This window comes from Lissotriton vulgaris, chromosome 12, assembly GCF_964263255.1.
Source record: "Lissotriton vulgaris chromosome 12, aLisVul1.2, whole genome shotgun sequence".
NCBI lineage: Eukaryota > Metazoa > Chordata > Amphibia > Caudata > Salamandridae > Lissotriton > Lissotriton vulgaris.
Window position 1 is genome coordinate 443,959,417 of NC_141700.1, and position 25,060 is coordinate 443,984,476.

The window sequence follows — 25,060 nt, forward strand, 5'->3', positions numbered from 1 at the left end:
ATTTATTATATAACAATGAGAAAAGCAAGGCACGGCTGAGAGTTGAACTCAGAATCTCCTGTTTACTATACAGGCACTTTAACCAGCTAAGCCACAGCACCCACTTGATTCTTAAATTTGAAACACTTTTCTTTATGGTGTTCAAGAGAATATTGCTTTTTCACTTTCATATTCTTTTCTAAGTTCACACACTTCTCTACTCAAACACTTAAGATGAATGAAGACTATTCACTTATTCAAAAACACCTCTCTGATTTGAAGTTTACCCTATTCATATCATTTTAAAATATACCTTGCTGAAGAATGGATTAGTTGAATTCAACAATAGAGTGATCATTCACCTCTATCTTGTTCTTTGTCATTTTCTTTTCCCTATTTCAATCAATGCATTCCTACAAAAATCTTCACAATACCAAGTATTTTTTTTAATTTTTAGGATAACATTCTAAAGTTCATAGAACCAGATGTTTATACTTAAATTGTATTCAACACTTGTTTGATGAAAATTACTCGGAAAGCATGGAGAAAACAGTTAAATGCCGCTGAGATTTGAACTCAGGATTTCCTGTTTACGAGACAGGAGCTTTAACCACTAAGCCACAGCACCAACGGTAATAGTAAAAAATGCATAAAGAATTTATTGTTGATGATGAAAATGTGTTTTCTGCTATAAATTCTTCTTTATATGTATTGTAATCTTAAACACGAAAAGATACTCAATCACTATGCAAGGATTGATATGTTTTAATAAACAGGTACTCTTATAAAACCCAATTTCATTTCTTGAATTCTTTACAATTTTTTTTCATGAAGGTATTAATATTGCTCAAATCTAGGTAGAAATTTCATCTACGTCTTTCTCATAGATATGTATTTTTTTCATTTTGCTATAACAGTATTCATTCTATAATCTTGAAAATACTTGGGTTTTTATAAGGTTAAAGATGATCTGTTCAACAGTAAAATGAATCAGATTTTTATATTTTAATTGTATCGGAATAAGACCTAATGAAAATGATTTGTTATATAACAATGAGAAAAGCAAGGCGCTGCTGAGAGTTGAACTCAGGATCTCCTTTTTACTAAACAGGCGCTTTAACCAGCTAAGCCACAGCACCCATTTGATTCTTAATTTTGAAACACTTTTCTTTATGCTGTTCAAGAGAATATTGCTTTTTCACTTTCATATTCTTTTCTAAGTTCACACACTTCTCTACTCATGAACTTAAGATGAATGAAGACTCTTCACTTATTCAAAAACACCTCTCTAATTTGAAGTTTACCCTATTCATATCATTTTAAAATATACCTTGCTGAAGAATGGATTAGTTGAATTCAACAATAGAGTGATCATTCACCTCTATCTTGTTCTTTGTCATTTTCTTTTCCCTATTTCAATCAATGCATTCCTACAAAAATCTTCACAATACCAAGTATTTTATTTAATTTTTAAGATAACATTCTAAAGTTCATAGAACCAGATGTTTATACTTAAATTGTATTCAACACTTGTTTGATGAAAATTATTCGGAAAGCATGGAGAAAACAGTTAGGTGATGCTGAGATTTGAACTCATGATTTCCTGTTTATGAGACAGGCGCTTTAACCACTAAGCCACAGAACCAACGTTAATAGTAAAAAATGCATAAATAATTCATTATTGATGATGAAAATGTGTTTTCTGCTATACATTCTTCTTTATATGTATTGTAATCTTAAACACGAAAAGATACTCAATCACTACGCAAGGATTAATATGTTTTAATAAACAGGTACTCTTATAAAACCCAATTTCATTTCTTGAATTTTTTACAATTTTTTTTCATGAAGGTAATAATATTGCTCAAATCTAGGTAGACATTTCATCTACGTCTTTCTCATAGATATGTATTTTTTTCATTTTGCAATAACAGTATTCATTCTATAATCTTGAAAAAACTTGGGTTTTTATAAGGATAAAGATGATCTGTTCAACAGTAAGATGAATCAGAGTTTTATATTTTAATTGTATCGGAATAAGACCTAATGAAAATGATGTGTTATATAACAATGAGAAAAGCAAGGCACTGCTGAGAGTTGAATTCAGGATCTCCTGTTTACTAGACAGGCGCTTTAACCAGCTAAGCCACAGCACCCACTTAATTCTTAAATTTGAAACACTTTTCTTTATGGTGTTCAAGAGAATATTGCTTTTTCACTTTCATATTCTTTTCTAAGTTCACACACTTCTCTACTCAAACACTTAAGATGAATGAAGACTCTTCACTTATTCAAAAACACCTCTCTAATTTGAAGTTTACCCTATTCATATCATTTTAAAATATACCTTGCTGAAGAATGGATTAGTTGAATTCAACAATAGAGTGATCATTCACCTCTATCTTGTTCTTTGTCATTTTCTTTTCCCTATTTCAGTCAACGCTTTCCTACAAAAATCTTCACAATACCAAGCATTTTATTTAATTTTTAAGATAACTTATTCTAAAGTTCATAGAACCAGATGTTTATACTTAAATTGTATTTAACACTTGTTTGATGAAAATTATTCGGAAAGCATGGAGAAAACAGTTAAATGCTGCTGAGATTTGAACTCAAGATTTCCTGTTTACGAGACAGGAGCTTTAACCACTAAGCCACAGCACCAACGGTAATAGTAAAAAATGCATAAAGAATTTATTGTTGATGATGAAAATGTGTTTTCTGCTATAAATTCTTCTTTATATGTATTGTAATCTAAAACATGAAAAGATACTCAATCACTACGCAAGGATTCATATGTTTTAATAAACAGGTACTCTTATAAAACCCAATTTCATTTCTTGAATTCTTTACAATTTTTTTCATGAAGGTAATAATATTGCTCCAATCTAGGTAGACATTTCATCTACGTCTTTCTCATAGATATGTATTTTTTTCATTTTGCAATAACAGTATTCATTCTATAATCTTGAAAATACTTGGGTTTTTATAAGGTTTAAGATGATCTGTTCAACAGTAAGATGAATCCAACTTTATATTTTAATTGTATAGGAATAAGACCTAATGAAAATGATTTGTTATATAACAATGAGAAAAGCAAGGCACGGCTGAGAGTTGAACTTAGGATCTCCTGTTTACTAGACAGGCGCTTTAACCAGCTAAGCCACAGCACCCACTTGATTCTTAAATTTGAAACACTTTTCTTTATGGTGTTCAAGAGAATATTGCTTTTTCACTTTCATATTCTTTTCTAAGTTCACACACTTCTCTACCCAAACACTTAAGATGAATGAAGACTCTTCACTTATTCAAAAACACCTCTCTAATTTGAAGTTTACCATATTCATATCATTTTAAAATATACTTTGCTGAAGAATGGATTAGTTGAATTCAACAATAGAGTGATCAGTCACCTCTATCTTGTTCTTTATCATTTTCTTTTCCCTATTTCAGTCAATGCATTCCTACAAAAATCTTCACAATACCAAGCATTTTATTCAATTTTTAAGATAACTTATGCTAAAGTTCATAGAACCAGATGTTTATACTTAAATTGTATTCAACACTTGTTTGATGAAAATTATTCGGAAAGCATGGAGAAAACAGTTAAATGCTGCTGAGCTTTGAACTCAGGATTTCTTGTTTACGAGACAGGTGCTTTAACCACTAAGCCACAGCACCAACGTTAATAGTAAAAAAATGCATAAATAATTCATTGTTGATGATGAAAATGTGTTTCCTGCTATAAATTCTTCTTTATATGTATTGTAATCTTAAACACGAAAACATACTCAATCACTACGCAAGTATTAATATGTTTTATTAAACAGGTACTCTTATAAAACCCAATTTCATTTCTTGAATTCTTTAAAAAAAAAATCATGAAGGTATTAATATTGCTCAAATCTAGGTAGAAATTTCATCTACGTCTTTCTCATAGATATATAATTTTTTCATTTTGCAATAACAGTATTCATTCTATAATCTTGAAAATACTTGGGTTTTTAGAAGGTTTAAGATGATCTGTTCAACAGTAAGATGAATCAGACTTTTATATTTTAATTGTATCGGAATAAGACCTAATGAAAATGATTTGTTATATAACAATGAGAAAAGCAAGGCGCTGCTGAGAGTTGAACTCAGGATCTCCTTTTTACTAAACAGGCGCTTTAACCAGCTAAGCCACAGCACCCACTTGATTCTTAATTTTGAAACACTTTTCTTTATGCTGTTCAAGAGAATATTGCTTTTTCACTTTCATATTCTTTTCTAAGTTCACATACTTCTCTACTCATGAACTTAAGATGAATGAAGACTCTTCACTTATTCAAAAACACCTCTCTAATTTGAAGTTTACCCTATTCATATCATTTTAAAATATACCTTGCTGAAGAATGGATTAGTTGAATTCAACAATAGAGTGATCATTCACCTCTATCTTGTTCTTTGTCATTTTCTTTTCCCTATTTCAATCAATGCATTCCTACAAAAATCTTCACAATACCAAGTATTTTATTTAATTTTTAAGATAACATTCTAAAGTTCATAGAACCAGATGTTTATACTTAAATTGTATTCAACACTTGTTTGATGAAAATTACTCGGAAAGCATGGAGAAAACAGTTAAATGCTGCTGAGATTTGAACTCAGGATTTCCTGTTTACGAGACAGGAGCTTTAACCACTAAGCCACAGCACCAACGGTAATAGTAAAAAATGCATAAATAATTTATTGTTGATGATGAAAATGTGCTTTCTGCTATAAATTCTTCTTTATATGTATTGTAATCTTAAACACGAAAAGATACTCAATCACTACGCAAGGATTAATATGTTTTAATAAACGGGTACTCTTATAAAACCCAATTTCCTTTCTTGAATTCTTTACAAATTTTTTTCATGAAGGTAATAATATTGCTCCAATCTAGGTAGACATTTCATCTACATCTTCCTCATAGATATGTATTTTTTTCATTTTGCAATAACAGTATTCATTCTATAATCTTGAAAATACTTGGGTTTTTATAAGGTTAAAGATGATCTGTTCAACAGTAAGATGAAGCAGACTTTTATATTTTAATTGTATCAGAATAAGACCTAATGAAAATGATGTATTATATAACAATGAGAAAAGCAAGGCACTGCTGAGAGTTGAACTCAGGATCTCCTGTTTACTAGACAAGCGCTTTAACCAGCTAAGCCACAGCACCCACTTAATTCTTAAATTTGAAACACTTTTCTTTATGGTGTTCAAGAGAATATTGCTTTTTCACTTTCATATTCTTTTCTAAGTTCACACACTTCTCTACTCAAACACTTAAGATGAATGAAGACTCTTCACTTATTCAAAAACACCTCTCTAATTTGAGGTTTACCCTATTCATATCATTTTAAAATATACCTTCCTGAAGAATAGATTAGTTGAATTCAACAATAGAGTGATCATTCACCTCTATCTTGTTCTTTGTCATTTTCTTTTCCCTATTTCAGTCAATGCATTCCTACAAAAATCTTCACAATACCAAGCATTTTATTTAATGTTTAAGATAACTTATTCTAAAGTTCATAGAACCAGATGCTTATTCTTAAATTGTATTCAACACTTGTTTGATGTAAATTATTCGGAAAGCATGGAGAAAACAGTTAGGTGATGCTGAGATTTGAACTCATGATTTCCTGTTTACCAGACAGGCACTTTAACCACTAAGCCACAGCAGCAACGTTAATAGTAAAAAATGCATAAATAATTTATTGTTGATGATGAAAATGTGTTTCTGCCATAAATTCTTCTTTATATGTATTGCAATCTTAAACACGAAAAGATACTCAATCACTACGCAAGGATTAATATGTTTTAATAAACAGGTACTCTTATAAAACCCAATTTCATTTCTTGAATTCTTTACAATTTTTTTTCATGAAGGTATTAATATTGCTCAAATCTAGGTAGAAATTTCATCTACGTCTTTCTCATAGATATGTATTTTTTTCATTTTGCAATAACAGTATTCATTCTATAATCTTGGAAATACTTGGGTTTTTATAAGGTTTAAGATGATCTGTTCAACAGTAAGATTAATCAGATGTTTATATTTTAATTGTATTGGAATAAGACCTAATGAAAATGATTTGTTATATAACAATGAGAAAAGCAAGGCGCTGCTGAGAGTTGAACTCATATGGCTGAGATACCCGCCACCCCCTCTCAACACAATCCCCAAAAGGAGGGAAACCGGAAACAGTTCTTGAAGTTTTTTGGAAGTGGGAGGGAGTGACCCTCCCGCGGCCGTATTTATTAAAACAAAGTTAAAACATTAAACGTTTCATGTTATGTACAATTTCATTACCACATTGCGATGTTTGGCTAACCTTAACATATTCTCTAATACAGAGGTTCTCCTAGCCGAACTAGCATCCTACAAGACATTCTCTAGAAACACTGAAATTGTACATCCTAACGTTTAAGGGCCAACGGCAAGGTCATAACCGGTGTCAAGATCCCTAACCCGACTTACCCCTCCCACTTGGGAGGGGCGACAGCACAGAGGCTTACCTCAAGTGCAACTACTAACAATTTCCCTTGACTTGACGGGGGCACTTAAGACTCGACGCCATTTAAAGGTCGTTCGAAGACTCGTGTGAGGTATCTAGAAGGTATCGTGGACCTCCCCCCACCCCACACAACTTACAGCATCTGCCGTCGCAGATGACACTGGCCCCGGGAAATTCACCAGGAGGGGGCTGTAACCCCTCCTACAACGGAAGGGGCCTTGACCGCCTTTCCTTTACTTCCGGCGACCCATCCTTAGACGGGACCGCCTCCCCATTGAGGGGCCAATGGCCACCTCTCCCGAGCGCTCCCATCCATGTTGGGTGACGCCCACTCATAGGGATCTTCCAATTAGTGCTCACCGATCATGACCTTACCGCCACAGGTCCGGATAGTTGACCGGCTATCCGGACCCCCCACAAGACTCCTACCTAAAGGTCATGTTTTAACGTTTTTAACCAAGCTAAGAAGTCCCCTATGAGTAACTCATTCCCCACCCTTGACAAATGCACACCATCCCCCAAATACATACTGTCATCGTTAATACAACTATGCGAGATCGAATGCAATGTCTTGGAACGGAACAACCTACTCACTTTGTTATTCAATTTTCTAACAGAATGATTCAAAGCAGGGATCGAGATAGCCCCCCGCCACACTTTTCGTGGGATCACATGAGACCATGCAATTATGCACCCCGGAACTCTCCTCGCTAACCAACTTACCGTGGAAAGCATAGCCTCCAGGAGAAGTCGTCTACCGGTGGTGACCAAATCATTGCCCCCTAAATGCACTATGACTATGGACGGCGGTGACCTCATCCGCCCTAACAAACCCTCAAAGAATGCTTGAAACTGGTCAATACAGAGACCGCCTCTTCCGTGGAAGGACACTCTGTACCCGTATTCCCCAGGTACGTGAATCATGTCACCTGCTTTGAATACGTCTGCGGCCCGTCTCACGTATGAGTGGCCCACGACCCACACCTCCTTTCTCACAGCCGGTGATGTCTGACCGCTGGCCTGGTGTTGGGTCGACTGCATAGTCCGCCCTGCCGCGTAGGCTTGCGCAACTGAAAACAAACAAAAGACAAGAAGCGTGAGTATATGATTACAGCTTCACATCATGTGCAATCGCACATATCTCTTATAACAATTGGAGGACCAATGCCCCACTCGTTTCACTTGCTCTACATTAAGACCCCTGGCTGTAGCTTCAGTGGCAGCCCCTATTCGAAAGGAATGGGTCCCGAATTCGCCCGGGTCCAAGCCCGCTGCGGCAATGGCCATTGCAAGCACCCGCTGAAACTGAAACCTCGTCAGCGGGGTGGCGTCTGCATGCCTCAACAATGTCCCCCCCCATGATGCCACCCTTCGTGCTAGGTAATCTTCTAAACACTGTACCGGACACATGGAGGACCCGGGGGTCCTGCGAATGATCGTGGAGTCCCCCCTCCCATCTTGGTCGGTCTTGGACCTGAGAAAGGAGACAATCATCGCATCGCCCCTGATCTGAACGTGTTCCCGGCACAACCCCCCCGCCACATCCTGTTTGTTTCTTGCAACCAGCTCACTTATCCTCATAGCCCCGTGGAATGCCAGCGTAAATGCAGTCCGGAACAAACATGTCTCGAAAGGAGACGAGCATGTGGTAGGGAGTGTGGCCAGCAACTGGGACAACCTATCCAGACCTATCGGTCGTCTCACATCTACTCTGCGACCCTCAAGGCGTTGCCACCCACGCAGCGCCTTTTGTACTGCAAAAGACGCTGTCGGGTCCTGGATATTATGGGCCCTGGCAACAAAGGAAATGGCGGCACGATGCCTTTGGGCTGTAGCCACCGATTTCCCAGCCCTACGTAAGGACATCAGAAAATGTACAACCCACTCTTCCTGACCCCAGAGTCCCCCTCTCTCAGTCCCCAAAAAGGCTAAATAGGCCTGAAACGCCCCTTCATATGCCTTCCTTGTCCTGGGTGCTAGACTCTCTCCCACGAGGTGACGAAGTTCGGGGCACAGAGAGACCAGAGAGCTTCGGGGAAGGGTGCCGGCTCTGGGTCCGCTGAAGGAAGGAAACCCGAGAAAGCCTGCATGTGAAAACGAGACAGTGCATCAGCCGCCTGATTCATCACCCCCGGGACATGTTTTGCTCTGAATATCACGTTCAGTTGCATACACAGTAGTACAATTTCTTTGAGCAGCCTCAAAATCAATTTACAACGGGCTGCCTGACTATTGATGCATTCTACGACGGTCATATTGTCAGACCAGAACACGACAGAATGATCTCTGAACCCTTCGGGCCAGGTTCTCAGGGCCACCAGGATGGGAAACAGTTCAAGGAAAGCAATATTACTCGTCAGCCCCTTCTCGTGCCACCATAGGGGCCACCTTTGTGCAGACCATTTTGTGCCGAAGATGGCGCCAAAGCCTATGCTTCCCGCTGAATCTGTCCATAGCCCAAGCTCTTCAGAGGAAACGGCTGGATTGTTCCAGACGACTCGACCATTGAAGTCCGCCAAAAATGCTAACCAAATACGCATGTCCTGGCGGACCTCGGCCGATAACCTCGTGCGATGATGACCCTCCTTTAGGCCAACCATCGCTTGGGCGATTGAGCGGGAAAAGGGGCGGGCCATTGGGATCACTCTCAATGCAAAGTTCAACTTCCCCACCAATTGTTGCAACTGATGCAGTGTAACCTTAGATGCAGTTAAACATACTTGGAGGGCTGCCCTGAATTTCAACACTTTGCTAGCTGGTAAACGGAAACACCCCTCCCTAGAGTCCAACTCGATCCCCAAAAACTCGAGGCAAGTCGTGGGACCCATAGTCTTACCTGGTGCCAATGGCACGCCAAAATGACCCATTAACACACAGAATTCAGCTAAGGCCTGGGCACATTCGGTATTTCCGGCGGGGCCAAGGAACAGAAAGTCGTCAAGGTAGTGCATTACATTTCGGAAACCCGTTTTCCTAGTGAACACCCATTGCAGGAAAGTACTGAATTTTTCAAAATAAGCACATGATATAGAGCATCCCATTGGCATACACCTATCCATGTAAAATGACCCCTGAAACCCGAATCCCAGAAGACGCTGGTCGTCTGGGTGTACCGGCAGCAACCGGAACGCTGACTCGATATCTGATTTCGCCATCAACGTCCCGGGCCCCAGGCGATTCAAGATGGCTACTGCCTCATCAAACGATGCGTATTGCACCGAACAAACCTCTGGATCAATTGCATCGTTCACCGAAAGACCGTGTGGAGCAGACAAATTATGGATCAAACGAAACTCACCTGGGTCCTTCTTGGGGACCACCCCTAACGGAGAACAGACAAAATACGGTACCGGGGGTACACTAAACGGGCCAGCGACCCGCCCCCGGCTAACCTCTTTCTGAATCTTCTCTTGCACCACAGATGTATGTTGTAAAACGGAAAGTTGATTTTTGCACGTCCCTACACCCTGAAAGTCCCCTACCGGGATGCGGAAACCATGTGTAAAACCGTTCCGCAGCACCCCAGCAGAAGTACGATCCGGGTATTCGCTGAGCCAGGGAATCATTGCCAAGGTATCAATCGGGGTTGGTAAAGGCGCCCCTCGGACTATCCTAGACCTGTTTGGCGCCTCCCTTACCCCCATTCTCACTCGTTCTGGCTCTGCACGATGACTCAGGATGGGACGATCCACAAGTGCTACATTCATGTTTGAATTTACATGATCCCGGAGGCCTGGTACATTTCCCTTTGTTGAAATTAAAGCAGAAACCCTTTTTCCCTGTATTGCCTGCGGGTCTCGAATAATCGTCGGTGCTCGTATTTGGCCGAAAGGGCGTCCCCACATTTTGGCGGGAGTAATCAACAACATTGCTCCCCACCAATGGCATTTTTAACATTCCTGATTCTTTCATTTTATCCCATGTCACAGAATCGTAACAGTCCCACGTCAAACTCTTGTTATGCTCCTTTTCTTTCCTGAACAGGTTGTCATAACAGAACCAATGGTTACCTTGATACGCTGTCGAGTAACCCATAATTCGTGATTGATAAATGGGAAACTCAGAAAGCAACTCGGGCCTACGTTCCCCCAAAATCGATGTAAAAATACCCCACGCATTGCCCCAGTTGCCAATATTCTCATTTACCTTAAAGGCGGCCATTTTTGCGCGCCAGACACTTGGATGCATTAGGTCCTTCTGACTCTTGACATGCTCTAGCTCATAATGATCGACAAGCAAGGAAAATATATTCACGTATTCCCCCGCCCAAATCTTTTCTTTTATTGCTAAGGGAACATGCTGCCCCAATCTTTCTCTACGAGAGGGTGCTGACTCGTCCCTTGCGATCGGCAATGGCCGCTTACCTGAACCGGATGCTGCGTCTACAACTTGCGGCTTATCTATCACCGCCACCGGTGCGGTCACCTTGGCTGCTTCTTTTTCCTTACGCAGCTTTCTTATCAGCGCCTGTGCCTCGGCAGCCGTGGCGCCCTCAGTACTATCGCCCAACCATGCTGCTAGCTGTGCTGCCAGCTCGGGGGGCATATCCTCGTTGGATGTCGGGGTGATGACAACGGGGATTGGATTCCCCTCCATCGGTAGCGGGGTCGGCACCTCGAGCGGGGCAGAGGGAGCCGGGACACTTCCCCCGGCTGGAACCCTTCTCGGCCTCTTAGGTCTCCCTCCAGCCGGTGGTTGGCCCGATCCCTCCTCCCCGTCTCGCTCCGCCAGCCGTTTCTTTATGTCGGACATATCCTTAAAGAGGGCCCGAACCATCTGCTCAGTCGTCATGCTCTTTGCGCCTTTCTTGGGCATCTCTCCGACGAAGTATCTAGAAGACAAAGAAAAAGATCAAAACGCTCAAAATTGGCTCTTCGTTCTGTCCCGAGCTCACGTGTAGCGAGGAGGTGCAGCTTCGGAGCACAAGAACAAGAGGACGTCTTCTGGTCTTGCGTCCCTTTTTATCCGTCTTCCGGGCGGGCGTAAACCCGCCCCTGCCTGCCCCGAGGGCGTGGCTGGCTACGTCGGTGTCTAGGCCAGCCCACTCTAGGGCGGGAAACAGCGCGCCCCGGCTACGCCGCTTCGGGCATACCAGCCGAGACGCGCCTCCCGCCCAAAAATGGCTTCCCGGGGGGATCGAGGCACTCCGCCATACGTGCGGGGGGACCGAGTGGTCGCCCCTTTCCAGGATCTCCTTTTTACTAAACAGGCGCTTTAACCAGCTAAGCCACAGCACCCACTTGATTCTTAAGTTTGAAACACTTTTCTTTATGCTGTTCAAGAGAATATTGCTTTTTCACTTTCATAGTCTTTTCTAAGTTCACACACTTCTCTACTCATAAACTTAAGATGAATGAAGACTCTTCACTTATTCAAAAACACCTCTCTAATTTGAAGTTTACCCTATTCCTATCATTTTAAAATATACCTTGCTGAAGAATGGATTAGTTGAATTCAACAATAGAGTGATCATTCACCTCTATCTTGTTCTTTGTCATTTTCTTTTCCCTATTTCAATCAATGCATTCCTACAAAAATCTTCACAATACCAAGTATTTTATTTAATTTTTAGGATAACATTCTAAAGTTCATAGAACCAGATGTTTATACTTAAATCCTATTCAACACTTGTTTGATGAAAATTACTCGGAAAGCATGGAGAAAACAGTTAAATGCTGCTGAGATTTGAATTCAGGATTTCCTGTTTACGAGACAGGAACTTTAACCACTAAGCCACAGCACCAACGGTAATAGTAAAAAATGCATAAAGAATGTATTGTTGATGATGAAAATGTGTTTTCTGCTATAAATTCTTCTTTATATGTATTGTAATCTCAAACACGAAAAGATACTCAATCACTACGCAAGGATTCATATGTTTTAATAAACAGGTACTCTTATAAAACCCAATTTCATTTCTTGAATTCTTTACAATTTTTTTCATGAAGGTAATAATATTGCTCCATTCTAGGTCGACATTTCATCTACGTCTTTCTCATAGATATGTATTTTTTTCATTTTGCAATAACAGTATTCATTCTATAATCTTGAAAATACTTGGGTTTTTATAAGGTTAAAGCTGATCTGTTCAACAGTAAGATGAATCAGACTTTTATATTTTAATTGTATCGGAATAAGACCTAATGAAAATGATTTATTATATAACAATGAGAAAAGCAAGGCACTGCTGAGAGTTGAACTCAGGATCTCCTGTTTACTAGACAGGCGCTTTAACCAGCTAAGCCACAGCACCCACTTGATTCTTAAATTTGAAACACTTTTCTTTATGGTGTTCAAGAGAATATTGCTTTTTCACTTTCATATTCTTTTCTAAGTTCACACACTTCTCTACTCAAACACTTAAGATGAATGAAGACTCTTCACTTATTCAAAAACACCTCTCTAATTTGAAGTTTACCCTATTCATATCATTTTAAAATATACCTTGCTGAAGAATGGATTAGTTGAATTCAACAATAGAGTGATCATTCACCTCTATCTTGTTCTTTGTCATTTTCTTTTCCCTATTTCAATCAATGCATTCCTACAAAAATCTTCACAATACCAAGTATTTTATTTAATTTTTAGGATAACATTCTAAAGTTCATAGAACCAGATGTTTATACTTAAATTGTATTCAACACTTGTTTGATGAAAATTACTCGGAAAGCATGGAGAAAACAGTTAAATGCTGCTGAGATTTGAACTCAGGATTTCCTGTTTACGAGACAAGAGCTTTAACCACTAAGCCACAGCACCAACGGTAATAGTAAAAAATGCATAAATAATTTATTGTTGATGATGAAAATGTGTTTTCTGCTATAAATTCTTCTTTATATGTATTGTAATCTTAAACACGAAAAGATACTCAATCACTATGCAAGGATTGATATGTTTTAATAAACAGGTACTCTTATAAAACCCAATTTCATTTCTTGAATTCTTTACAATTTTTTTTCATGAAGGTATTAATATTGCTCCAATCTAGGTAGACATTTCATCTATGTCTTTCTCATAGATATGTATTTTTTTCATTTTGCAATAACAGTATTCATTCTATAATCTTGAAAATACTTGGGTTTTTATAAGGTTAAAGCTGATCTGTTCAACAGTAAGATGAATGAGACTTTTATATTTTAATTGTATCGGAATAAGACCTAATGAAAATGATTTATTATATAACAATGAGAAAAGCAAGGCACGGCTGAGAGTTGAACTCAGGATCTCCTGTTTACTAGACAGGCGCTTTAACCAGCTAAGCCACAGCACCCACTTGATTCTTAAATTTGAAACACTTTTCTTTATGGTGTTCAAGAGAATATTGCTTTTTCACTTTCATATATGGCTGAGATACCCGCCACCCCCTCTCAACACAATCCCCAAAAGGAGGGAAACCGGAAACAGTTCTTAAAGTTTTTGGATGTGGGAGGGAGTGACCCTCCCGGCCGTATTTATTAAAACAAAAAATTAAAACATTAAACGTTTCATGTTATGTACAATTTCATTATCACATTGCGATGTTTGGCTAACCTTAACATATTCTCTAATACAGAGGTTCTCCTAGCCGAACTAGCATCCTACAAAAACATTCTCTAAAACACTGAAATTGTACATCCTAACGTTTAAGGGCCAACGGCAAGGTCATAACCGGTGTCAAGATCCCTAACCAGACTTACCCCTCCCACTTGGGAGGGGCGACAGCACAGAGGCTTACCTCAAGTGCAACTACTAACAATTTCCCTTGACTTGACGGGGGCACTTAAGACTCGACGCCATTTAAAGGTCGTTCTAAGACTTGTGTGTGGTATCTAGAAGGTATCGTGGACCTCCCCCCACCCCACACAACTTACCGCATCTGCCGTCGCAGATGACACAGGCCCCGGGAAATTCCCCAGGAGGGGGCTGTAACCCCTCCTACAAAGGAAGGGGCCTTGACCGCCTTTCCTTTACTTCCGGCGACCCGCCCTTAGACGGGACCGCCTCCCCATTGAGGGGCCAATGGCCACCTCTCCCGAGCGCTCCCATCCGTGTTGGGTGACGCCCACTCATAGGGATCTACCAATTAGTGCTCACCGATCATGACCTTACCGCCTACCAAAATAAATACGACAATTTTTAATCAAACCTATGACAACATTGGTCGCTACGACCGAAAGAACATGCTTAAAATGCAACACTACATCAGAACATTTTAATCGTAACAACTTACACGATATTCACCATACTTTATTATGATCTACAACAAACTGATACTTTCACAGCCTGTCAACGAAACGGAAAACATACTTATAAAAATCACTTTATTGCACAACAACTTGCTGTCCTCAGGGGCTGGTGGGTGGGTCAAAATTGGCTCTTCGTTCTGTCCCGAGCTCACGGGTAGCGAGGAGGTGCAGCTTCGGAGCACAAGAACAAGAGGACGTCTTCTGGTCTTGCGTCTCTTTTTATCCGTCTTCAGGGCGGGCGAGAACCCGCCCCTGCCTGCCCCTAGGGCGGGGCTGGCTACGTCGGTGTCTAGGCCAGCCCACTCTAGGGCGGGAAAAAGCGCGCCCCGGCTACGCCGCTTCGGGCATACCAGCCAAGACGCGCCTCCCGCCCAAAAATGGCTTCCCGGGGGGATCGAGGCACTCCGCCATACGTTCGGGGGGACCGAGTGGTCGCCCCTTTCCATATGGCTGAGATACCCGCCACCCCCTCTCAACACAATCCCCAAAAGGAGGGAAACCGGAAACAGTTCTTAAAGTTTTTGGATGTGGGAGGGAGTGACCCTCCCGGCCGTATTTATTAAAACAAAAAATTAAAACATTAAACGTTTCATGTTATGTACAATTTCATTATCACATTGCGATGTTTGGCTAACCTTAACATATTCTCTAATACAGAGGTTCTCCTAGCCGAACTAGCATCCTACAAAAACATTCTCTAAAACACTGAAATTGTACATCCTAACGTTTAAGGGCCAACGGCAAGGTCATAACCGGTGTCAAGATCCCTAACCAGACTTACCCCTCCCACTTGGGAGGGGCGACAGCACAGAGGCTTACCTCAAGTGCAACTACTAACAATTTCCCTTGACTTGACGGGGGCACTTAAGACTCGACGCCATTTAAAGGTCGTTCTAAGACTTGTGTGTGGTATCTAGAAGGTATCGTGGACCTCCCCCCACCCCACACAACTTACCGCATCTGCCGTCGCAGATGACACAGGCCCCGGGAAATTCCCCAGGAGGGGGCTGTAACCCCTCCTACAAAGGAAGGGGCTTTGACCGCCTTTCCTTTACTTCCGGCGACCCGCCCTTAGACGGGACCGCCTCCCCATTGAGGGGCCAATGGCCACCTCTCCCGAGCGCTCCCATCCGTGTTGGGTGACGCCCACTCATAGGGATCTACCAATTAGTGCTCACCGATCATGACCTTACCGCCACAGGTCCGGATAGTTGACCGGCTATCCGGACCCCCCACAAAACTCCTACCTAAAGGTCATGTTTTAACGATTTTAACCAAGCTAAGAAGTCTCCTATGAGTAACTCATTCCCCACCCTCGACAAATGCACACCATCCCCCAAATACATACTGTCATCATTAATACAACTATGCGAGATCGAATGCAATGTCTTGGAACGGAACAACCTACTCACTTTGTTATTCAATTTTCTAACAGAATGATTCAAAGCAGGGATCGAGATAGCCCCCCGCCACACTTTTCGTGGGATCATATGAGACCACGCAATTATGCACCCCGGAACTCTCCTTGCTAACCAACTTACCGTGGAAAGCATAGCCTCGAGGAGAAGTCGTCTACCGGTGGTGACCAAATCATTGCCCCCCAAATGTACTATGACTATGGACGGCGGTGACCTCATCCGCTCTAACAAACCCTCAAAGAATGCTTGAAACTGGTCAATACAGAGACCGCCCCTTCCGTAGAAGGACACTCTGTACCCGTATTCCCCAGGTACGTGAATCATGTCACCTGCTTTGAATACGTCTGCGGCCCGTCTCACGTATGAGTGGCCCACGACCCACACCTCCTTCCTCACAGCCGGTGATGTGCGACCGCTGGCCTGGTGTTGGGTCGACTGTACAGTCCGCCCTGCCGCGTAGGCTTGCGCAACTGAAAACAAACAAAAGACAAGAAGCGTGAGTACATGATTACAGCTTCACAACATGTGCAATCGCACATACCTCTTATAACAATTGGAGGACCAACGCCCCACTCGTTTCACTTGTTCTACATTAAGACCCCTGGCTGTAGCTTCAGTGGCAGCCCCTATTCGAAAGGAATGGGTCCCAAATTCGCCCGGGTCCAAGCCCGCTGCGGCAATGGCCATTGCAAGCACCCGCTGAAACTGAAACCTCGTCAGCGGGGTGGCGTCTGCATGCCTCAACAATGTCCCCCCCCATGATGCCACCCTTCGTGCTAGGTAATCTTCTAAGCACTGAACCGGACACATGGATGACCCGGGGGTCCTGCGAATGATCGTGCAGTCCCCCCTCCCATCTTGGTCGGTCTTGGACCTGAGAAAGGAGACAATCATCGCATCGCCCCTGATCTGAACATGTTCCCTGCACAAGCCCCCCGCCACATCCTGTTTGTTCCTTGCAACCAGCTCACTTATCCTCATAGCCCCGTGAAATGCTAGCGTAAATGCAGTCCGGAACAAACAGGTCTCGAAAGGAGACGAACATGTGTTAGGGAGTGTGGCCAGTAACAGGGACAACCTATCTAGACCTATCGGTCGTCTCACGTCTACTCTGCGACCCTCTAGGCGTTGCCACCCACGCAGCGCCTTTTGTACTGTAAAAGACGCTGTCGGGTCCTGGATGCCATGGGCCCTGGCAACAAAGGAAATGGCGGCACGATGCCTTTGGGCCGTAGCCACCGACTTCCCAGCCCTACGTAAGGACATCAGAAAATGTACTACCCACTCTTCCAGACCCCAAAGTCCCCTTCTCTCTGCCCCCAAAAAGGCTAAATAGGCCTGAAACGCCCCTTCATATGCCTTCCTTGTCCTGGGTGCTAGACTCTCTCCCACGAGGTGACGAAGTTCGGGGCACCGAGAGACCAGAGAGCTTCGGGGAAGGGTGCCGGCTCTGGGTCCGCTGACGGAAGGAAACCCGAGAAAGCCTGCATGTGAAAACGAGACAGTGCATCAGCAGCCTGATTCATCACCCCCGGGACATGTTTTGCTCTGAATATCACGTTCAGTCGCATACACAGTAAGACAATTTCTTTGAGCAGCCTCAAAATCAATTTACAACGGGCTGCCTGGCTATTGATGCATTCTACAATGGTCATATTGTCGGACCAGAACACGACAGAATGATCTCTGAAACCTTCTGGCCATGTTCTCAGGGCCACCAGAATGGGAAATAGTTCAAGGAAAGCGATATTACTCGTCAGCCCCTTCTCGTGCCACCATGGGGGCCACCTTTGTGCAGACCATTTTGTGCCGAAGATGGCGCCAAAGCCTATGCTTCCGGCTGAATCTGTCCATAGCCCCAACTCTTCGGAGGACACGGCTGGCTTGTTCCAGACGACTCGGCCATTGAAGTCCGCCAAAAATGCTAACCAAATCCGCATGTCCTGGCGGACCTCAGCCGATAACCTCGTGCGATGATGACCCTCCTTTAGGCCAACCATCGCCTGGGCAATTGAGCGGGAAAAGGGGCGGGCCATTGGGATCACCCTCAAGGCAAAGTTCAACTTTCCCACCAATTGTTGCAACTGATGCAGTGTAACCTTAGATGCATTTAAACATACTTGGAGGGCTGCCCTGAATGTCAGCACTTTGCTAGCTGGTAAACGGAAACACCCCTCCCTTGAGTCCAACTCGATCCCCAAAAACTCGAGGCAAGTCGTGGGACCCATAGTTTTACCCGGTGCCAATGGCACGCCAAAATGACCCATCAACACACAGAATTCAGCTAAGGCCTGGGCACATTCGGGATTTCCGGCGGGGCCAAGGAACAAAAAGTCGTCAAGGTAGTGCATTACATTTCGGAAACCCGTTTTCTTAGTGAACACCCATTGCAGGAAAGTACTAAATTTCTCAAAATAAGCACATGATATAGAGCATCCCATTGGCATACACCTATCCATGTAAAATGACCCCTGAAACCCGAATCCCAGAAGACGCTGGTCGTCTGGGTGTACCGGGAGCAACCGGAACGCTGACTCGATATCTGATTTCGCCATCAACGTCCCGGGCCCCAGGCGATTCAAGATGGCTACTGCCTCGTCAAACGATGCGTATCGCACCGAACAAACTTCTGGATCAATTGCATCGTTCACCGAAAGACCATGTGGAGCAGACAGATTATGGATCAAACGAAACTCACCTGGGTCCTTCTTGGGGACCACCCCTAACGGAGAACAGACAAAATTCGGTACCGGGGGTACACTAAACGGGCCAGCGACCCGTCCCCGCCTAACCTCTTTCTGAATCTTCTCTTGTACTACAGATGTATGTTGTAAAACGGAGAGTTGATTTTTGCACATCCCTACACCCTGAAAGTCCCCCACCGGGATGCGGAAACCGTGTGAAAAACCGTTCCGCAGCACCCCAGCAGAAGCACGATCCGGGTATTCGCTGAGCCAGGGGATCATTGCCAAGGTATCAATCGGGGTTGGTAAAGGCGCCCCTCGGACTAACTTAGACCTGTTTGGCGCCTCCCTTACCCCCATTCTCACTCGTTCTGGCTCTGCACGATGACTCAGGATGGGATGACCCACAAGTACTACATTCGTGTTTGAATTTACACGATCCCGGAGGCCTGGTACATTTCCCTTTGTTGAAATTAAAGCAGAAACCCTTTCTCCCTGTATTGCCTGCGGGTCTCGAATAATCGTCGGTGCTCGTACTTGGTCGAAAGGGCGTCCCCACATTTTGGCGGGAGTAATCAACAACATTGCTCCCGACCAATGGCATTTTTAACATTCCTGATTCTTTCATTTTATCCCATGTGACAGAATCGTAACAATCCCAAGTCAAACCCTTGTTATGCTCCTTTTCTTTCCTGAACAGATTGTCATAACAGAACCAATGGTTTCCCTGATACGCTGTCGAGTAACCCATGATTCGTGATTGATAAATGGGAAACTCAGGAAGCAACTCGGGCCTACGTTCCCCCAAAATCGATGTAAAAATACCCCACGCATTGCCCCAGTTGCCAATATTCTCATTTACCTTAAAGGCGGCCATTTTTGCGCGCCAAACACTCGGGTGCATTAGGTCCTTCTGACTCTTAACATGCTCCACCTCGTAATGATCAACAAGCAAGGAGAAAATATTCACATATTCCCCCGCCCAGATCTTTTCCTTTATAGCTAAAGGCACATGTTGTCCCAATCTCTCTCTACGAGAGGGTGCTGACTCGTCCCTTGCAATCGGCAATGGCCGCTTACCTGAACCGGACGCTGTTTCTGCCGCTTGCGGCTTGTCTATTCCCGCCAACGGCACAGTCACTTTAGCTGCATCTCTCTTCTCACGCAGCCCTTTTATCAACGCCTGTGCCTCGGCAGCCGTGGCGCCATCACTACTATCCCCCAACCATGCTGCTAGCTGTGCTGCCAGCTCGGGGGGCATGTCTTCATTGGATGTCGGTGTGACGACAACGGGGATCGGATTCCCCTCCATCGGTACTGGGGTCGGCGCCTCGAGCGGGGCAGAGGGAACCGGGACGTCTCCACCGGCTGGAACCCTTTTTGGCCTCTTAGGTCTCCCTCCAGCCGGCGCAGGGCCCGAACCCTCCTCCCCGTCTCGCTCCGCCAACCGTTTCTTTATGTCGGACATCTCTTTGAAAAGGGCCCGCACCATCTGGTCGGTCGTCATTCTCTTTACGCCTTTCTTGGGCATCTCTCCGACAAAGTATCTAAAAGACAAAGAAAAAAGATCAAAACGCTCAAAATTGGCTATTCGTTCTGTCCCGAGCTCACGGGTAGCGAGGAGGTGCAGCTTCGGAGCACAAGAACAAGAGGACGTCTTCTGGTCTTGCGTCTCTTTTTATCCGTCTTCAGGGCGGGCGAGAACCCGCCCCTGCCTGCCCCTAGGGTGGGGCTGGCTACGTCGGTGTCTAGGCCAGCCCACTCTAGGGCGGGAAAAAGCGCGCCCCGGCTACGCCGCTTCGGGCATACCAGCCAAGACGCGCCTCCCGCCCAAAAATGGCTTCCCGGGGGGATCGAGGCACTCCGCCATACGTTCGGGGGGACCGAGTGGTCGCCCCTTTCCATTCTTTTCTAAGTTCACACACTTCTCTACTCAAACACTTAAGATGAATGAAGACTCTTCACTTATTCAAAAACACCTCTCTAATTTGAAGTTTACTCTATTCATATCATTTTAAAATATACCTTGCTGAAGAATGGATTAGTTGAATTCAACAATAGAGTGATCATTCACCTCTATCTTGTTCTTTGTCATTTTCTTTTCCCTATTTCAATCAATGCATTCCTACAAAAATCTTCACAATACCAAGTATTTTATTTAATTTTTAGGATAACATTCTAAAGTTCATAGAACCAGATGTTTATACTTAAATTGTATTCAACACTTGTTTGATGAAAATTACTCGGAAAGCATGGAGAAAACAGTTAAATGCTGCTGAGATTTGAACTCAGGATTTCCTGTTTACGAGACAGGAGCTTTAACCACTAAGCCACAGCACCAACGGTAATAGTAAAAAATGCATAAAGAATTTATTGTTGATGATGAAAATGTGTTTTCTGCTATAAATTCTTCTTTATATGTATTGTAATCTTAAACACGAAAAGATACTCAATCACTATGCAAGGATTGATATGTTTTAATAAATAGGTACTCTTATAAAACCCAATTTCATTTCTTGAATTCTTTACAATTTTTTTTCATGAAGGTAATAATATTGCTCCAATCTAGGTAGACATTTCATCTACATCTTTCTCATAGATATGTATTTTTTTCATTTTGCTATAACAGTATTCATTCTATAATCTTGAAAATACTTGGGTTTTTATAAGGTTAAAGATGATCTGTTCAACAGTAAGATGAATCAGACTTTTATATTTTAATTGTATCGGAATAAGACCTTATGAAAATGATGTATTATATAACAATGAGAAAAGCAAGGCACTGCTGGGGGTTGAACTCAGGATCTCCTGTTTACTAGACAAGCGCTTTAACCAGCTAAGCCACAGCACCCACCTCATTCTTAAATTTGAAACACTTTTCTTTATGGTGTTCAAGAGAATATTGCTTTTTCACTTTCATATTCTTTTCTAAGTTCACACACTTCTCTACTCAAACACTTAAGATGAATGAAGACTCTTCACTTATTCAAAAACACCTCTCTAATTTGAAGTTTACCCTATTCATATCATTTTAAAATATACCTTCCTGAAGAATAGATTAGTTGAAATCAACAATAGAGTGATCATTCACCTCTATCTTGTTCTTTGTCATTTTCTTTTCCCTATTTCAGCCAATGCATTCCTACAAAAATCTTCACAATACCAAGCATTTTATTTAATGTTTAAGATAACTTATTCTAAAGTTCATAGAACCAGATGTTTATTCTTAAATTGTATTCAACACTTGTTTGATGTAAATTATTCGGAAAGCATGGAGAAAACAGTTAGGTGATGCTGAGATTTGAACTCATGATTTCCTGTTTATGAGACAGGCGCTTTAACCACTAAGCCACAGAACCAACGTTAGTAGTAAAAAATGCATAAATAATTTATTATTGATGATGAAAATGTGTTTTCTGCTATACATTCTTCTTTATATGTATTGTAATCTTAAACACGAAAAGATACTCAATCACTACGCAAGGATTAATATGTTTTAATAAACAGGTACTCTTATAAAACCCAATTTCATTTCTTGAATTTTTTACAATTTTTTTTCATGAAGGTAATAATATTGCTCAAATCTAGGTAGACATTTCATCTACGTCTTTCTCATAGATATGTATTTTTTTCATTTTGCAATAACAGTATTCATTCTATAATCTTGAAAATACTTGGGTTTTTATAAGGATAAAGATGATCTGTTCAACAGTAAGATGAATCAGAGTTTTATATTTTAATTGTATCGGAATAAGACCTAATGAAAATGATGTGTTATATAACAATGAGAAAAGCAAGGCACTGCTGAGAGTTGAACTCAGGATCTCCTGTTTACTAGACAGGCGCTTTAACCAGCTAAGCCACAGCACCCACTTGATTCTTAAATTTGAAACACTTTTCTTTATGGTGTTCAAGAGAATATTGCTTTTTCACTTTCATATTCTTTTCTAAGTTCACACACTTCTCTACCCAAACACTTAAGATGAATGAAGACTCTTCACTTATTCAAAAACACCTCTCTAATTTGAAGTTTACCATATTCATATCATTTTAAAATATACTTTGCTGAAGAATGGATTAGTTGAATTCAACAATAGAGTGATCAGTCACCTCTATCTTGTTCTTTGTCATTTTCTTTTCCCTATTTCAGTCAATGCATTCCTACAAAAATCTTCACAATACCAAGCATTTTATTCAATTTTTAAGATAACTTATGCTAAAGTTCATAGAACCAGATGTTTATACTTAAATTGTATTCAACACTTGTTTGATGAAAATTATTCGGAAAGCATGGAGAAAACAGTTAAATGCTGCTGAGCTTTGAACTCAGGATTTCTTGTTTACGAGACAGGTGCTTTAACCACTAAGCCACAGCACCAACGTTAATAGTAAAAAATGCATAAATAATTCATTGTTGATGATGAAAATGTGTTTCCTGCTATAAATTCTTCTTTATATGTATTGTAATCTTAAACACGAAAACATACTCAATCACTACGCAAGTATTAATATGTTTTATTAAACAGGTACTCTTATAAAACCCAATTTCATTTCTTGAATTCTTTAAAAAAAAAATCATGAAGGTATTAATATTGCTCAAATCTAGGTAGAAATGCCATCTACGTCTTTCTCATAGATATATAATTTTTTCATTTTGCAATAACAGTATTCATTCTATAATCTTGAAAATACTTGGGTTTTTAGAAGGTTTAAGATGATCTGTTCAACAGTAAGATGAATCAGACTTTTATATTTTAATTGTATCGGAATAAGACCTAATGAAAATGATTTGTTATATAACAATGAGAAAAGCAAGGCGCTGCTGAGAGTTGAACTCAGGATCTCCTTTTTACTAAACAGGCGCTTTAACCAGCTAAGCCACAGCACCCACTTGATTCTTAATTTTGAAACACTTTTCTTTATGGTGTTCAAGAGAATATTGCTTTTTCACTTTCATATTCTTTTCTAAGTTCACACACTTCTCTACTCATGAACTTAAGATGAATGAAGACTCTTCACTTATTCAAAAACACCTCTCTAATTTGAAGTTTACCCTATTCATATCATTTTAAAATATACCTTGCTGAAGAATGGATTAGTTGAATTCAACAATAGAGTGATCATTCACCTCTATCTTGTTCTTTGTCATTTTCTTTTCCCTATTTCAATCAATGCATTCCTACAAAAATCTTCACAATACCAAGTATTTTATTTAACTTTTAAGATAACTTATTCTAAAGTTCATAGAACCAGTTGTTTATACTTAAATTGTATTCAACACTTGTTTGATGAAAATTATTCGGAAAGCATGGAGAAAACAGTTAAATGCTGCTGAGCTTTGAACTCAGGATTTCTTGTTTACGAGACAGGCGCTTTACCCACTAAGCCACAGCACCAACATTAATAGTAAGAAATGCATAAATAATTCATTGTTGATGATGAAAATGTGTTTCCTGCTATAAATTCTTCTTTATATGTATTGTAATCTTAAACACGAAAAGATACTCAATCACTACGCAAGGATTCATATGTTTTAATAAACAGGTACTCTTATAAAACCCAATTTCATTTCTTGAATTCTTTACAATTTTTTTTCATGAAGGTAATAATATTGCTCCAATCTAGGTAGACATTTCATCTACGTCTTTCTCATAGATATGTATTTTTTTCATTTTGCAATAACAGTATTCATTCTATAATCTTGAAAATACTTGGGTTTTTATAAGGTTAAAGATGATCTGTTCAACAGTAAGATGAATCAGACTTTTATATTTTAATTGTATCAGAATAAGACCTAAAGAAAATGATGTGTTATATAACAATGAGAAAAGCAAGGCACTGCTGAGAGTTGAACTCAGGATCTTCTGTTTACTAGACAGGCGCTTTAACCAGCTAAGCCACAGCACCCACTTGATTCTTAAATTTGAAACACTTTTCTTTATGGTGTTCAAGAGAATATTGCTTTTTCACTTTCATATTCTTTTCTAAGTTCAAACACTTCTCTACTCAAACACTTAAGATGAATGAAGACTCTTCACTTATTCAAAAACACCTCTCTAATTTGAAGTTTACCCTATTCATATCATTTTAAAATATACCTTGCTGAAGAATGGATTAGTTGAATTCAACAATAGAGTGATCATTCACCTCTATCTTGTTCTTTGTGATTTTCTTTTCCCTATTTCAGTCAATGCATTCCTACA

General features: G+C 41.2%; 5 non-coding genes across 5 annotated transcripts; all 5 read right to left on the reverse strand.

Annotated features, from left to right (window-relative positions):
• Positions 1-4,604: 4,604 nt before the first annotated feature.
• Positions 4,605-4,677, reverse strand: TRNAT-CGU (transfer RNA threonine (anticodon CGU)). Its single transcript has one exon. It is a non-coding gene; the product is annotated as a tRNA-Thr (tRNA).
• Positions 4,678-5,114: 437 nt separating this feature from the next.
• Positions 5,115-5,188, reverse strand: TRNAT-AGU (transfer RNA threonine (anticodon AGU)). Its single transcript has one exon. It is a non-coding gene; the product is annotated as a tRNA-Thr (tRNA).
• A 7,521-nt stretch (positions 5,189-12,709) lies between these two features.
• Positions 12,710-12,783, reverse strand: TRNAT-AGU (transfer RNA threonine (anticodon AGU)). Its single transcript has one exon. It is a non-coding gene; the product is annotated as a tRNA-Thr (tRNA).
• An 8,341-nt stretch (positions 12,784-21,124) lies between these two features.
• On the reverse strand, positions 21,125-21,197 carry TRNAT-CGU (transfer RNA threonine (anticodon CGU)). Its single transcript has one exon. It is a non-coding gene; the product is annotated as a tRNA-Thr (tRNA).
• A 1,456-nt stretch (positions 21,198-22,653) lies between these two features.
• On the reverse strand, positions 22,654-22,727 carry TRNAT-AGU (transfer RNA threonine (anticodon AGU)). The gene has a single exon. It is a non-coding gene; the product is annotated as a tRNA-Thr (tRNA).
• Between the last annotated feature and the right edge of the window lie 2,333 nt (positions 22,728-25,060).